Below are 14,485 nucleotides of genomic sequence, written 5' to 3'. Positions count from 1 at the left end.
TCTAGTCCAAAGCCTGTGCTTCCGCAACATTTTACATTCATGTCATGTTATGTTATGCTTGGTTCTAGACTCCATATTCATGTAGCATTTGACTGTGATTGATGGTAGTGGCGTGGCGTAAGTTGCGATAGAGCAGGTCAAACTGTGCCTGCTGAGACGTCACATCAGTCTCCATCAACCTGCTGGCCAAGGGTGATGCCAACAGATCCATATTGACCATGAACGCTGCATCCATTCAGAGTTTTGTATAACTTCTCATGATTACATGTCATGTCATGCTTTGTTTAGTGGTAAACTATTGTTTACACTTGTGCCAGTGCATCAGGCTGAAGCAACATGGATTCACCCCTGCTGTTGGCTACTGCAGTAGTTTGCGTACGCTACTAACTCACATCGCACGTGAACCGAGACGATGCTACGGCAGTACCGTTGAGTTTTCTGCACTCACCGGTCACACCGGACATGTTCACTGGACTATACACCACAGGACAGACCTGTTGATCTATCCGGATAAGTTAACGGTCTTACCACTCTAAATCTACAGGATTGCCCCTTTGAATCTTCGTGGGCTGTGATCGCCGCCTACCCCCATCCGGCCCATCCACCTCGCCGACTGCTTGGGTTTTTACACGTGTTCCACCCCATCTGCCTCGCGGCCAGCTTAGGTTGCTTAGTGTTTTCCTCTATTATTGCACTCACGAGTCAGACTGTTGCTATGACCTGCCATTTTGTTCATGTACTCATCAGATTTCCTCATAGTTTCCAATGACCATTTGGACCAGTGTTCACGGTTCCATAGACCGGTGATCTTTAGGATGAGCCCCACTAGCATATTCTTGATCCTTTGCGAGATGGGTGCGGTGAGGACGGTGCGCCACCCGTACCAATCATCGGCTTGATTTTGTGAAACTCGACCCTCCGGAGCCAGACAATGGTAACACAAATGATTGACTCGTGTTCAGTGTTTGCTGTCACCAAAATATTATTTACTCGCTTGACACATTTGCTGATTGACCACCTCTTTCGACGCATGTTTTGGACTAGTGACCATCGGTCAGAAGCACTGAGCAATTCAGCGAGATGACTGGTGGTGGGTTCATGCACCAATTTGACCATTGCTCGACGGACAAATTCACCGTACAATCAATAACTTGGAAGGGAGATGGACGATGGGTTATTGCCTAGAGTTATTAAGGATCTCCATATAATAAGCAACATCATCCATGTTCTAAAGGTCACTAGAACTTGTAACGTCAGTGACATCCGGTGAAATGTTCTCCAACCTCCCCAAGAACCTCCATGAGGAAGGCTTAGCGCCAACTTGTGAAAGAATGAGTACATACTTCAATGACTTGAATTTGGATGTGTTCCTCTTTTAGTGCACTCACCGATCGAACCCGTGGACTCACGAGACATTTTCTAAAGGACTCGGCAGATTACCTGACGGCACTGTTCTTTCCATGCACTATTCGGATGGGTCTTCACCATTCTTGATGTCTGGTCAATATGTTAGGAAACTACGAGCACAAAATGCATTGATGCAAAGGCAATTGCTGTAGAGAGGCCTGGAAGTCAGTCTGGAACTTTGGATTTCTCTTCTGTGAAGGTGCGTGCCCAAAACAAAGGGTATATGTACATTGCACCAGCATTACATGTCAATGATGATGGTTTTGGTCGTGCCAAGACATTCTGGTGTAATACGGTCGACCGGATGCCCAGATGCTCGTGGACACACATGTGCTACACTCCTGATTGTCATGTTCTTGAAATTGGATGTGTTCCTCTTTTACTCAATGCCGAGCGACGCGGGCAACGACCCTCTAGAACCGTCACCGCGCATGCTCGCACCCCTCCACGGTCCTTGGGAATCCTAACCGTCGCTGCGGGAATTCAAACGACTTCCAAGCCATCTACACTCACCTATCTAACCATTGGCTACAAAGCACATCACCACCAAATTCAAAGGACGCGCCTGTTCTGAGTGCGGTTACAGTGCAATTAGTGGGGCGGCGCGAGACGACGGCAGTTCCCAAGGTCGCCGTTCGGGCTTCTCTTTGATTGCTACATAAGGGAACGACACCAAACCCAGTCCTCTCATCCCTTTACCACTGTGCACTCGCCCTCTTTCCGGCCTCTTTCCATCTCCATTGTTGCCGACCACCCCGACCAAAACCTCCTTCGCCCTCCATGTCGCCCGGCGGCCTATGGCGCCTGCGAGATCCCTCGCCGACCTTCCAGAGGAGATGCTCATCCACATCTCCTTAAGCATCGCGGCCTCGTCCGACTACCCCATGGCCGATCTCCGTAGCCTTAGGGGGGCTTGCTCTCTCATGAGAGACAAGGTGTGTGGTGCAGGGCTGGTCCGCCGCAGCCTCAACCTGAGCCTCGGGCTGCACCAGTCGGTCGACGAGGCAATCAACGAGCGACTGATCATCAACACCCACGGCGCGGGCAACCCGGAGGCACTCTTCATCACGGGTATGAGGGCTGTCTTCTGACAACACGACGGGGCTTTTGATGCACCACTTGACGATCTTGATCCAGCTGCTCGGCGGGGCCACAAGCCGGCGGCGTTCCTGCTCGCTGTGCTCCTGCGGCGAGCAAATTGTGGCGCCGAGTACGACCTTCGGGCCAAGGAGCTCCTGGCGGAGGCGGCGGACGACGACCCGGCGCTCCCCGTCTTAAACAACCGCGAGCTTTCTCTTTCGCAGGAGCACGTCTTCCAGACGCTGTAGAGGTATGTGTGGCCTTTCTGCCCCCCTCGGCGTGCCTCCGCCAGTGCCTCACAAGGACATTCACCATTGCGCGTCCCAGTACAGGTAGGAAGGATGGGGCGTCGACACCGTCGGGGAGGGCTGGTGCGGCAAGCACGTCGGCGAGTACATATGGCATCCGTGGTCAAACTTCTGCAGCGAGGATTGCAGGATTCGTTTCACGTGCGAGTCCTTCCTCAACTCTCTCTTGCGTTATCCTTAGGATGTGATGTACTTCTGCAAGTAATGTTATCCTTAGGGTCTCATATTATGTTGTGTATGGTTCTAGACTCCATGTTCATGTCATCCAGAGCCTGTGTGTCTACAACATTTTACATTCATGTCAGGTTATGTTATGCTTGTTTCTAGACTCCATGTTCATGTAGCATTTGACTGTGATTGATGGTAGTTGAAAGGATCGACACTAGGCCTAGAGGGGGGGGGGTGAATAGGCCTGTTTAAAAATTTCCTGAAAACTTGGCAGAAAATCGTCAGGTCCGGATGATCCGGCCCTATGTCGGATCTTCCGGTCCTTCTCAGGCCCGGATGATCCTGTGTAGGGTTGGATGATCCGATAGAGAGAAAGAATCTTGCACTAGATTTGAAATCTACTTAGCTTTTGACGAATTCCTTTGAATACAAAGTTGACAAATGAAGTAGCTAAGCCTGCGAACCAGTTTAGCACAAGAGGAATGCAACTAACGAGTAGATCAGGTCAAGAATAGCTCAAGAATAATAGGAACAACAATAAATAAAGGAGACACAAGACTTAACCCGAAGTTCACTCCACGAAGAAGCTACGTCTCCGTTGAGGCGCTCACAAAGAGCAGGGTTGCTCTATAACCCTTTCCCTCACTCAATCAACCACGTAGGAGGACTGAGTTGCTCACCAGCAAATGTCCACGAAGGACGGGGTAATACAAACTTCCGGGGCTCAACCACAAAGGAATGGAAGCTCGCCGGCACCTCTAACCATTTAGGAGCCAAGCTCCAAGAGTAACAAACGTGAATCGACGAATCAAAGGTTGCTTCAAGTGCTTTTTGAGATGAACAAGTGCTAGCTCACGGAGTGCTCTCAAATCACACCTCGAATCTCACTTCTTCTCAATCCCTAGGTGTTTTCTTGCAAGAATCAAGCTCTAGAATGGAGAGAAGTGAAGGAATGAATGCTAGGGAGGCGTGGTTTTTAGTGAGAGCCAAGAGGAATGAAAGAGGAGGGTGAAGGGGTATATATACTCCCACCCCCTCAAGTGACCGTTGTGTGATTTCTGGTGGTTTCTGGATCATCCGGGGTAGGAATAGAATATGCTAAAAAAACATACTTGAAAACTCCCTGGTCCGGATCATCCGGCCTGGCACTACCAGGTGCTCACAAATTCCAGGTCCGGATCATCCGGGCTAAGGCCGGATCATCCAGACTTACTCAGTGCTAAAATTCACTGTTTGGTCGGATCATCCGGGGTAACCCCGGATCATCCGACCCTGTGCAGAAACTTTGTGCAGAGTGTTTTGTGAGTGAAGTGCGTGACTCCCAAGAATATCATCTAAAAAAGCATTTTGACAACCTAAAATTCGTTCAAATGCATCCCCCTTGATAGTACAGTGAACCTATACTCAATTTCAAACTAAACATTAAAATTAAATCTCCGATAGATTCCACCATACATGAAATGAAATTGGGGACCTTCCTTTTATCTTCTTCTTGAATTTATCATTTTATTCCTGCACACACTTTATTGAAAGCATCATATCCCCAAATTGTGATTGTCAAAAATCACAAAAATCATTTAGGGGCCTAGATGAACTTTCAGTAGTGGCGTGGCATAAGTTGCGATAGAGCAGGTCGAATTGTGTCTTCTAAGACATCACATCAGTCTCTGTCAACCTACTGGCCAAGGGCGAAGCCAGCAGATGCATATTGACCATGAACGCTGCATCCATTCAGAGCCTAGTATAACTTCTCATGATTACATGTCATGTCATGCATCGTTAGTGGTAAACATGGCCTCACCCCTGTTGCTGGCTACTGCAGTAGTTTGCATATGCTACTGACTCACACCGCATGCAAACCGAGGCGACGCTATGGCAATACCATTGTGTTTTCTGCACTCACCGGTCACACCGGTGGGGACCGGTCGGACAAATCAACTCGACCGGTGTTCACCGGACATGTTCATCGGACTATACACCACAGGACGGACCTGTCGATCTATCTGGTGAAGCTAACGGTCTTACCGGTGAGAGCTGTCATGATCTACTAGATTGCCCCTATAAATCTTCATGGGCTGTGACCGCCGCCCGCCCCATCCGGCCCATCCACCTCGCCGGCTGCTTGGGTTGTTTCACGTGTTCCGGCCCATCTGCCTCGCGGCCTGCTTGGGTTACTTAGTGTTTTCCTCTATTATTGCACTCAAGAGTCAGACTGTTGCTATGACCGGACATTTTGTTCATGTACTCGTCAGATTTCCTCATAGTTTCCAATGACCATTTGGACCAATGTTCTCGATTCCATAGTCCAGTGATCTTTAGGATCAGCCCCACTAGCATATTCTTGATCCTTTGTGACAAGGGTGCAGTGAGGCTGGTGCGCCACCCGTACCAGTCATCAGATTGATTTTGTGAAACTCGACGCCGGAGCCAGGCAATGGTAACACAAATGATTGACCCGTGTTCAGTGTTTACTGCCACCGGAGTAATATTCACTCGCTTGACACATTCACTAACTGACCACCTCTTTCGACACATGTTTTGGACTAGTGGCCACCGGTCACAAGCACTGAGCGAGATGACTGGTGATCGATTCATGCACCAAATTTACCTTTGGCCGACGGACAAGTTCAACGTACAATCAATAACTTGGAAGATCTGGCTGACTTACATTGTCTCTTGCCAAATCATTGTCACTAATATTACAAATTCAACATCTACAGTAACAGCAACTAGCACTGGAGATCTGGTCTTTGCATTCACCGGACGCTATGGATCATCCTGTTGGTTTTATCAATCACTCGGGAGGTATGGAACTTCAAGACACGGGTCAAACAGATATCTTCTCTTCCCAAGATGCATACACTTAATCCACACCTGGAACAGAAATTGCATGCCATTTTCGTGGGATGTAACATAAATTTTGGACAACGACAATGTGTATTGATCTTTGACCATGACACCTACACTTTTGTAGGTGCAACTATAAGAACCGCAACTATGGGACTGTTTTTCCATGCACCAATGTGACCGGTGTTCATCTGACATGACCACCTGACAATTTATCATCGGACGAACTACATCATTTCAATGCCTCATAGACATATATTGATCATGTACACAAGAGCACAGAAAAGCACCAAGAGCTCCAACTCCAGCTACTCATGAAGAACCAGGTCCTTCTCTACAGTCTACAACCATTGGCAGCTCCTGCTCAAGCAACAAGGATGCATCAACTTTTCAAGCATCTTCTCAAGGAGCAGTGGCTGCCTTTCTTACTTGTTGTTTGATGTCAAGTATTGAAAATCTCTAGCTAGAAGATGATACCTTTTCTGAACTTATGTTACTACTTCTTATATTGTTTGATGACATCAACCTAAAGATACCGTTTGTTGTAAATATTTGCTGCTATGAGATGATGTTTATGAACTCAGGTTCATGTTAGTGCTGTTACCTTAGCTCTATGAACTCAGGTTCATGTTAGTGCTCTATGAACTGATATTGTTAACTGCCATCCATGTGCATTTATCACTTCCTTTTGCAAACCAGTTCATTTTGCATTGAAATATGCTGCAAGCTCAGTCAACATTTACATCAAAAGATCATGCACAAACAAAGGTTGCCACAGAAGCTCAGGCTCTAACAGAGCAAGTCAGAATGTTGAGTACTTCAGTACAAACAACAGCCCTAACAAAGCAAAAACTACAATGCACCTACTGAAACAACTGAAGTTGCTTTTCTCCTTCAAGTCAATTTGCTCCTTGTCCTCATCTTCTTATTGAATTCATCCTTCTCCTTTTCTAGTTGCACTATCATCTGCCTGAGCTCTCCATTTTCCTCCTGAATCCTCTAAACATGCTGCTGCTCCTCTTCTTTCTCCCTCCTCAGCTGCCAAACAGCATCACGAAGGTCACACATCAAAATCCGCTCATATTGTGTGGCCTCACGATCCATCCACACATAATAGCCGCAATCCCTGGGTTTCTACATTCAAATGAATTGCACAGCAAATCAGAAAATCAATCGCAGAGCAGACCAATCTAAGGGGACAACCTAAAGAAATGCTTACCAATCCTGAAGGGCATCTGTAGTACCTCCGGCTCAAGTTGTCATCACTCCATGATGTCCAGCAAGGCGCCTTCCTATTGCAGCGGCACTTCACTGTCGAGGAGTAGTCATACAGACCTACTCGATACGTGAAAGCATCTAGGCCTCTAGTGGGTTTTAGAGTATTGATTGATAACACGATTAAAGGACTAACTTGTTTGCATGCGATTATGAGCAGTAATTTAATTAAGAAATTGGTATTAAACAAGATGACTCATGTGTTGCAAGCAAGTGTGATTATCCCATTGGCATAATGCATACGTGACAAGCAAAACAAAAAAAGAAAAGATAGAGCAAGGTATTCATGGTTGATGTAAAGGCTCTAATATTTGCGAAGGCTTGTTCGATCTATAATGGGATTCAAAATGACAAGTAAAGTTTTTGTGAATGAGATGTGATATGCTTATGCATAGTCTCAAATATGAAAGAACTTGTCACGTGTGATAAATGGTTGCTAACAAAAGAAGCAAGCAAAACAAAAGAGAATGAGACATGAGTTTATGCAAAGATAACATCTCAAAATAGAAAGCTTGCATATGTGATTGAGTTGAGAATTCGAATTGGTAAAGAAGATTTCATGCATGACACAAATCAACATGAGTTCAAGATGGACGGCTAGGATAAATGTAGAGGACCGAGAGGCATGTTTGAAGAGGCTACGCAAGCAACGGCTTGGGGGAGCAAAGAAACCGATACGGGTCAAAGGCCGGAGATCCTAGAGTCATGGAGAGCTCTATATTGAAGATTGTCATTATTCAAGTGAAGAAGGTGACTTGTGAATCAAGATGGATTTCATGCTTATGCAATTGAAGATTCAAAGTCACTAGCTTAAAGCGGGTATGCTCAAAGATTGAAGATGTTGATGCCCTCACGGAATTGATCGAAGAAAGGTCGGCATGATCATATTATGAAGAAGCTCAAGTAATCATGGAAATTGTATATTTCATTTATACACTTGAGTATAGGTATGCCGTACTATCAAGAGGGATGCAACATCAGTAGGTTTAGACAATACCAAAAGTGTAGCAAGTCCCTAGAGAGAAAAGCCAAACAGAGAGAGAGTTAATTGCAAAATTCAGAGATGGACCAGTCTGACCGGTCTAAGCAGACAGAACCTCCAACGGCTAGTTTTCAAAACCGACTGATTTGACCGGTCTGAGGGGCCGGTCTGACCGGTCTAACTCTGACAGGGGCAACGACTAGTTTTTTAGAGGGGTATTTATACCCCATGACTTCACCCATTCGTGGGTGCTGATGCCATTCCACTCAGAACACATTTGAGAGCCTTGTGAGCACTTGGAGAGTCCTCCCCAAACTCTCTTTGTGAGAGTTGCTTGATTCAAGTTGAATCCTTGAGTTGGGTTGAATGAATCCAATCCTAGAGAGTCATTTGAGTAAGAGAGAAACATCCCGAGCTTTTGAGTACTTGAGGTTGCGCGGCCAACTCGATTGAAGCATTTGTTACTCTTGGAGCATCGGCTCCTAGACAGCTAGGCGTCGCCGGTTAGCTCCCAAGGTTGTGGTAAGCAGCGGCAAGTTTGTTACAGCAGCGATCGTGTACCAAGAGGGCGCATGGTCATATATTGGAGAGAGGAGATAGCTTGACCTTGCGGTCGCCACGAGCTTCCCCAACGGAGAGTAGGATTCATACGTGGGTGCACGGGGTGAATCCAAACTTCGGTAAAACAAATCACCGTGTCTCCTTTGCACCATCTTCATTTCAGTTTGATTTACTTACCTTGCATTTATAGTCTACTTGGTTGTGTTCTACTTGTGTGTAGGAAGCTAATTATATTGATAGAAATACTTTGCAAAAGCTACACTCCAAGTTTCATATAGGTTCAAGATCGAGAAGGGGATTATTCCCTTGCTGTTGGTCTGTCTATCTGTATAGACCAGTCTGGCCGGTGTGGTGGACCGGTCTGACCGGTCCAGGCAGCTGACAGCAGGGTTAAGTGCTGAATTTTGAAGAAAAGCCTATTCACCCCCCTCTAGGCTACGACATCGTATGATCAAGATTCTTTCAATTGGTATCAGAGCCTTGGTCTCCGAATTGAAGCCTAACCGCTTGGAGAATAACAATGTCGACATTTTGCGAGGTACCGTCTGAGCCCCTTGGTATGAATGGCTCAAACTACATTTCTTGGTCCGCTCATATTCATAATTTCTTAAGGACCATGGGTCCTTCTTTTGAGCAAGCTATTCAAACTAGCATTCTACCTAGAGATCTCAACAATTTGTCAAATTAAGAAAAAGAATGCTTGTTGTGTAATCATCGTGTTATTGACCTCTTTTTTGAAAGTATGGACAAAGATTTTGCAGATTCTATACAAGAGGAGAAGAATTTTTCAAAGATACGTCTTGATGCATATCGCCTTTGGCAACACCTTGAGGTAATATGCAAAGAGGATAGTGACGACGAGGATCAAGAAGAAGATGAAGAGTCACTAGAGGAGTATACCACTTCAGAGAATTACACTCATCCTCTTGTGACTACTTTCGATGATCAAGGAAGAAAAGAAAAGAAGTCTACTGGTTCCCTGTTGGAACCGGTCTGTGACCGGTCAGACCAGTCTGACCAAGGGACGATGCAAGGAGAGCAAGAAGTGCTCCCGACGGCAATCAAGGCAAGCACAAGTTTCATATGAGTCAACATCTTCAAGTGATATTGATCACAAGTGCTTGACCACCGAATTCAAGAAAGAAGATAGCCAAGGAGTTGATCAAGCAATGAAATTCAAAGAAGAGCTTGATAGACTCAAGATCATCTATTCCTCCTTGGTAAGAAAATCAGAGAGCTTATCTACTAACTCCTTATCTCGTATTGACTCTTTAGAGAAGGAGAACCAAGTGCTCAAAGCCAAGTTGGAGAAGCTCACTAGTGTGCATGTGGCTTTGCAAGGAACTCATACGGAGCTTAAAAAATCCTATGAGAAGCTTGTGGACTCACATGTCTCACTTGAAGTGGCTCATGAGGTTATGGTTACAACAGTAAATTTCTATGAACCTCTAACTCACACTTGCACATGCTCACAAATTCAAATTGATTTGACTTGCACTAAACCATGTTGTTCTCAAGCAAGCCAATCTAGTATTGAGCAAGTATTTGTAGAATCTTGTGATGACTTCATTGCACAAGAAAATAAAAAACTTATACATGAAGTAAAAAGGCTTAAAGAAGAAGTAATCAAGTTGATGGGTAAGGAGCAAGTGAGACCTTCTCAAGATAACCGCGACTCCGTGGTGAAGAAGCTTGAGAAGGGTTCAAACATCACTAGCTCAACTCCTCAACAAGATCAAAAGAGCATCAAGCACAAGATTTCAAGAAAGAAGTCTCTAGGACACATCAAGTGTTATAGATGCCTAGAGAAAAGGCATTATGCAAGAAATTGTCAAATAAAGTCCGATGAGGAAGAGCGACTCTCAAGAAGTCAAAGAAAGCTTCCAGAAAATAGAGTGTGCTTTGGATGCAGGAAAATGGGGCATATGATTCACTGCTGTCCTCAGCAGTTTAGGTTTGACCAGACCGGTCCAGGTCAGTGCTGCTGATGGACCTACAAAGGAGCCCATAAAAGCTGCTTTTCCACTAAAGAAGCCTTGTGACGCTTAGAAGTGTACAAATAAAGTCAAGAGCACCTTCGTCAAGCTTAAACATCAAATTTGGTACACATGTCGAGCAAAAGGTCATATGAGCAAGGATTGCCCGAACGGTAACTTGGTTAACTCAAAACTTGTTCAATATGACTTTGCTAAATTTGGGAAAGACAAGATGAGTACTTATGCTACTAAAGTGATCATGTTGACGCAAAAATCAACACATTGGAATTCGAGGGCAAGTGTTTGCCAAGCACAGAAAAGTCAACCAAGCATACCAGTCAATTTGACCTGAAATTGACAAGGAAGAAAACATAATCAAATTCGAGAGCGTATCGGCTGGGATTCCGAATGTCTCTCAGATAAGCATATCGGCAAGCTCTGCCGATACAGAAAGCGACAAAAGGATATTAAATGCAAGTGCGTAGTAAAGGAGCGCGTTGGTAGGATCAGCCGATGCACTAAACGACGAAACCGGCTTTGGGCAGCCGATTTCACGTGTATAACAAGATCTAAGCTGTGAATGTACAACTTAGATGATGTAAGCTAGAAACAAATCTAAACCAGCTCTTGAGATAACAAAAGTATTACTGCAAAACCTAAAGCTGATCTAGTATGTTTCTAGCGGATAGATCTGATAATATCCAAAAAGCATAGGAAAACCTACAAATCTAGACGATATCGATAAATTGTGAATAAATCTAGACGAGATAACAACGATGTGCCCGGAAGTCAAAGCCTAGATAAACTCGATAACTTTTTAATAGATTTGAACGAAGCCACAGCGATGCGCCCGGTAGCTAAAGCTCAAATATACTCGGTAAAACAAAAACTCACTAGCAAACCAAGTCGCTTGAATGTGAGGCGTCCTTGATCAACTTGAAAGAACTCGTCGAAAAAGAAGAAGAAAAGGCGAAGTCGCCGAAAAGTGCAAAGTAATTGTAAAGTTTGTTGTATTGAATGTGTATCAAATTTTTCCAGTTCCTTACAACTCATATTTATAGCCTAGTGCTACCGAGTCTTAGCCGATTACGGCAAACATTACTTGACTCTAAAGAAAAGACTTACTAAAGATAGACTACTTTAAATATTACAACCGAATCATCAAGATTTTCGTAGAGTCCGGATCCTCTTCTCCTTCCTTGACTTCATCGGCAACTCTCCATCGGCCGACTACCAGAACGGGTGGATCAGCATCTTCATAGCATATTCCTCTGGTTCATCGGACGGACTCCCATCGGTCGATTCCAACCCTGTACATCTTTTGGTTTCTTTCAAATTGGTCACCTTCCCTTCATCAAAATCACCTTCCTTGACATGTGTCAAAAAACGGTGTCAACACATGCCCCCCAGTTTCGGAGTAATTTATTTTGCTCCGAAATTAATTCTAATCATCCTTGCCAATGTTTAAACGGATCTCTGTCTCCTAAACAAACAGTGCACCAAATTCCCATTTTGCCCCTATGGTAAATGTTATAAATATCTGTGTCTCCCTTCTCGCTGGCAATCCTACTGTAGCATTGCCCCGCCTTCTCTCTTGCTCAAGAACTCATCTGCTCTGCCGCCGCCTTTGCAACCAGAACACCCTCCTAGGGTTTCAAGCTCAAGAACCACTTTTCCAGCGATGGCGTCTATCTCCGAGATCCCAGAGGTACATTTCTCCTTCCCCACCTGTATCTCTGCTTTCCATTCCCCTTTTAATTTCTTCAGTCGCGTCATCTTATTTCCGAACTTTTCTTCCAAAATCTTAGGAGCAATATGATTATTCCATTAGAGAACCAACCCAGCATGATCTATATAGGCCCTATGAAAAACCCAGATCCGACCAGGATAATTAATATAGAAACCAACAGGATCCCCCTAAAGTCCTCCGATATGAATCTAGATTGGTCTTAGGCCTTTAGATCTTGGCTGAGTGTCATTCCTGGGTGGAGAAATTGGTTTCGTAGGATGGCCAACTCTCAGAGAACCAATTAGGAACAGTATGATATCAGCCAATGTCTGAACTTATCTTTATTGAAAATGATTAGAAATGAGCCGATGCTCATATCAGCCTCTTATTTTTGGTCTGACACTGTTAACGCGTTCATGTTTAACCATGGGCCAATGACACCTACCCTGATGGATGTTGTGATGTTCACTGGCCTGAATATCAACGCTCCCGATAGACCTTTCCGTTTGCTAGAAAAAGCATCTTTCAAGATTGAAACAAAAAGCATCGGCGGATGGAAAGGATATATCAGCAAGAATATGAAGACCGGATCAGTATCTGACAGAGAGCATACCGCCTTTCTCAACATGTAGCTTGAGAAATTCATCTTCTGTGGCAAAACAGTTGGCCCAACAAATACTAATCTTAATCTGGCAGAAACTCTGGCTACTGTCAATCTTGTCCCTCTCAGCAAACATCTTTTGGGGTCAGTTTACCACCTGCTTCATCAAGTATCATCCAGACTCAGAAAGAGCCAGCCGATCACCAACTTGGGAAGCCCCTGGTGGTTCATTCAGTTGTGGCTGCATATGTACATGCACAAAATTATGACAGTTGAATTGTCAGAAATATAATTCCCATCAGAAAACTTCTCTGAACAAGAAGAAATCGCCACTCGCTGATGCACATCATTTGGTGAAGCAGCTATCATGATTGCCAATGATCCTAAGACCCTTGGCATTACTGACTTTTTCAAGTCCTTCTATAATGGTTTCCCAGAAATCTCCACTATCTGGTTTGCATATCAGGATGAAAAAGTTATGTATGAAAATCCCTTCAAGTTCTAGTTTGACTCATGGAAAACTGGTGAAGAAGCCACCAAGATCATGAAGGAAATAATCTCCCCAAAGATTCTGCCAGTTAATTTCACAACTGGTAAAGATATCCATAGTTATGAATTCTATAATCCATCAGTGGCAGCCAGGCAACTGGGACTTAGCCAAGTGCCACCCTCTCTCTTCTTTGTCGGTAAAGTCCAATTCAGAGAAGCTCTCAATAGCACTCTCTCTTATAGTCGGCCGAAAGATCAAGAGCCTGATGTAGACATGACACTCTTAGCCGATTGGCAGATTGCACCTTTTGCTGCTACCCCTTTCATCCAATGGTGGTCTGAATGGCAAGAGCACATCTTCTGCAAATCGGCCAATTTGTATTGCATGAGCTTGAACGAAAATTATCAGGCAGTTGATAATGAGGTACAAAACCAACCCTGTTCCCCATGTTGTATCGCAATATTCTTTACTTATATCTAACATCCATCCGAATAGGATAACAATAATGATCCTCCAATGATCAGCAGAAGCGGTCAGCCGATCAATTATGCCTTGCCAGCCGGTAAGACAAATATCGGCGATAGCGCTCCAACTCTGACAGACGTGGCCACTGGGAGAAGACGCAAGGTACCTTATACCAAGGTGACAGCTCATAAGAAAAAGAAATCTCCAGGCCAATCTTCAGTAGCAGCAGTATTCCAAACAGACATTTTGATCGACCTTCCTTCCTCTTCTTTAGAAGGTAAAAGCCTGAACCCCCATGTCTTCACTTCATCTGAATGCTGATCATATCCTTGCTTTATAATTAAGATGCCCCTGAACACCAATCTGGAGGAGAAGAAGATAGCACACCTCCTTATACATCATCAAATGTTCAGGTATTATTCTGCTTACTCAGCAAGCATTTAAATTCTCCCATAATCCTGGATTTGGCATCATTTTCCTTTGATTTTTATCAGGCACAGCATTCACCTTTGGCTCCCAGGAAATCCAAAGCAAATTCTCCATTGATACAGGTATCATTCCAAAGCTTGCTCATAAATACACTATGTATATTCTGA

The sequence above is a fragment of the Panicum virgatum genome, chromosome 1N (assembly GCF_016808335.1).
Source record: "Panicum virgatum strain AP13 chromosome 1N, P.virgatum_v5, whole genome shotgun sequence".
Classification (NCBI taxonomy): domain Eukaryota; kingdom Viridiplantae; phylum Streptophyta; class Magnoliopsida; order Poales; family Poaceae; genus Panicum; species Panicum virgatum.
Note: the sequence above shows the minus strand (reverse complement) of the source record.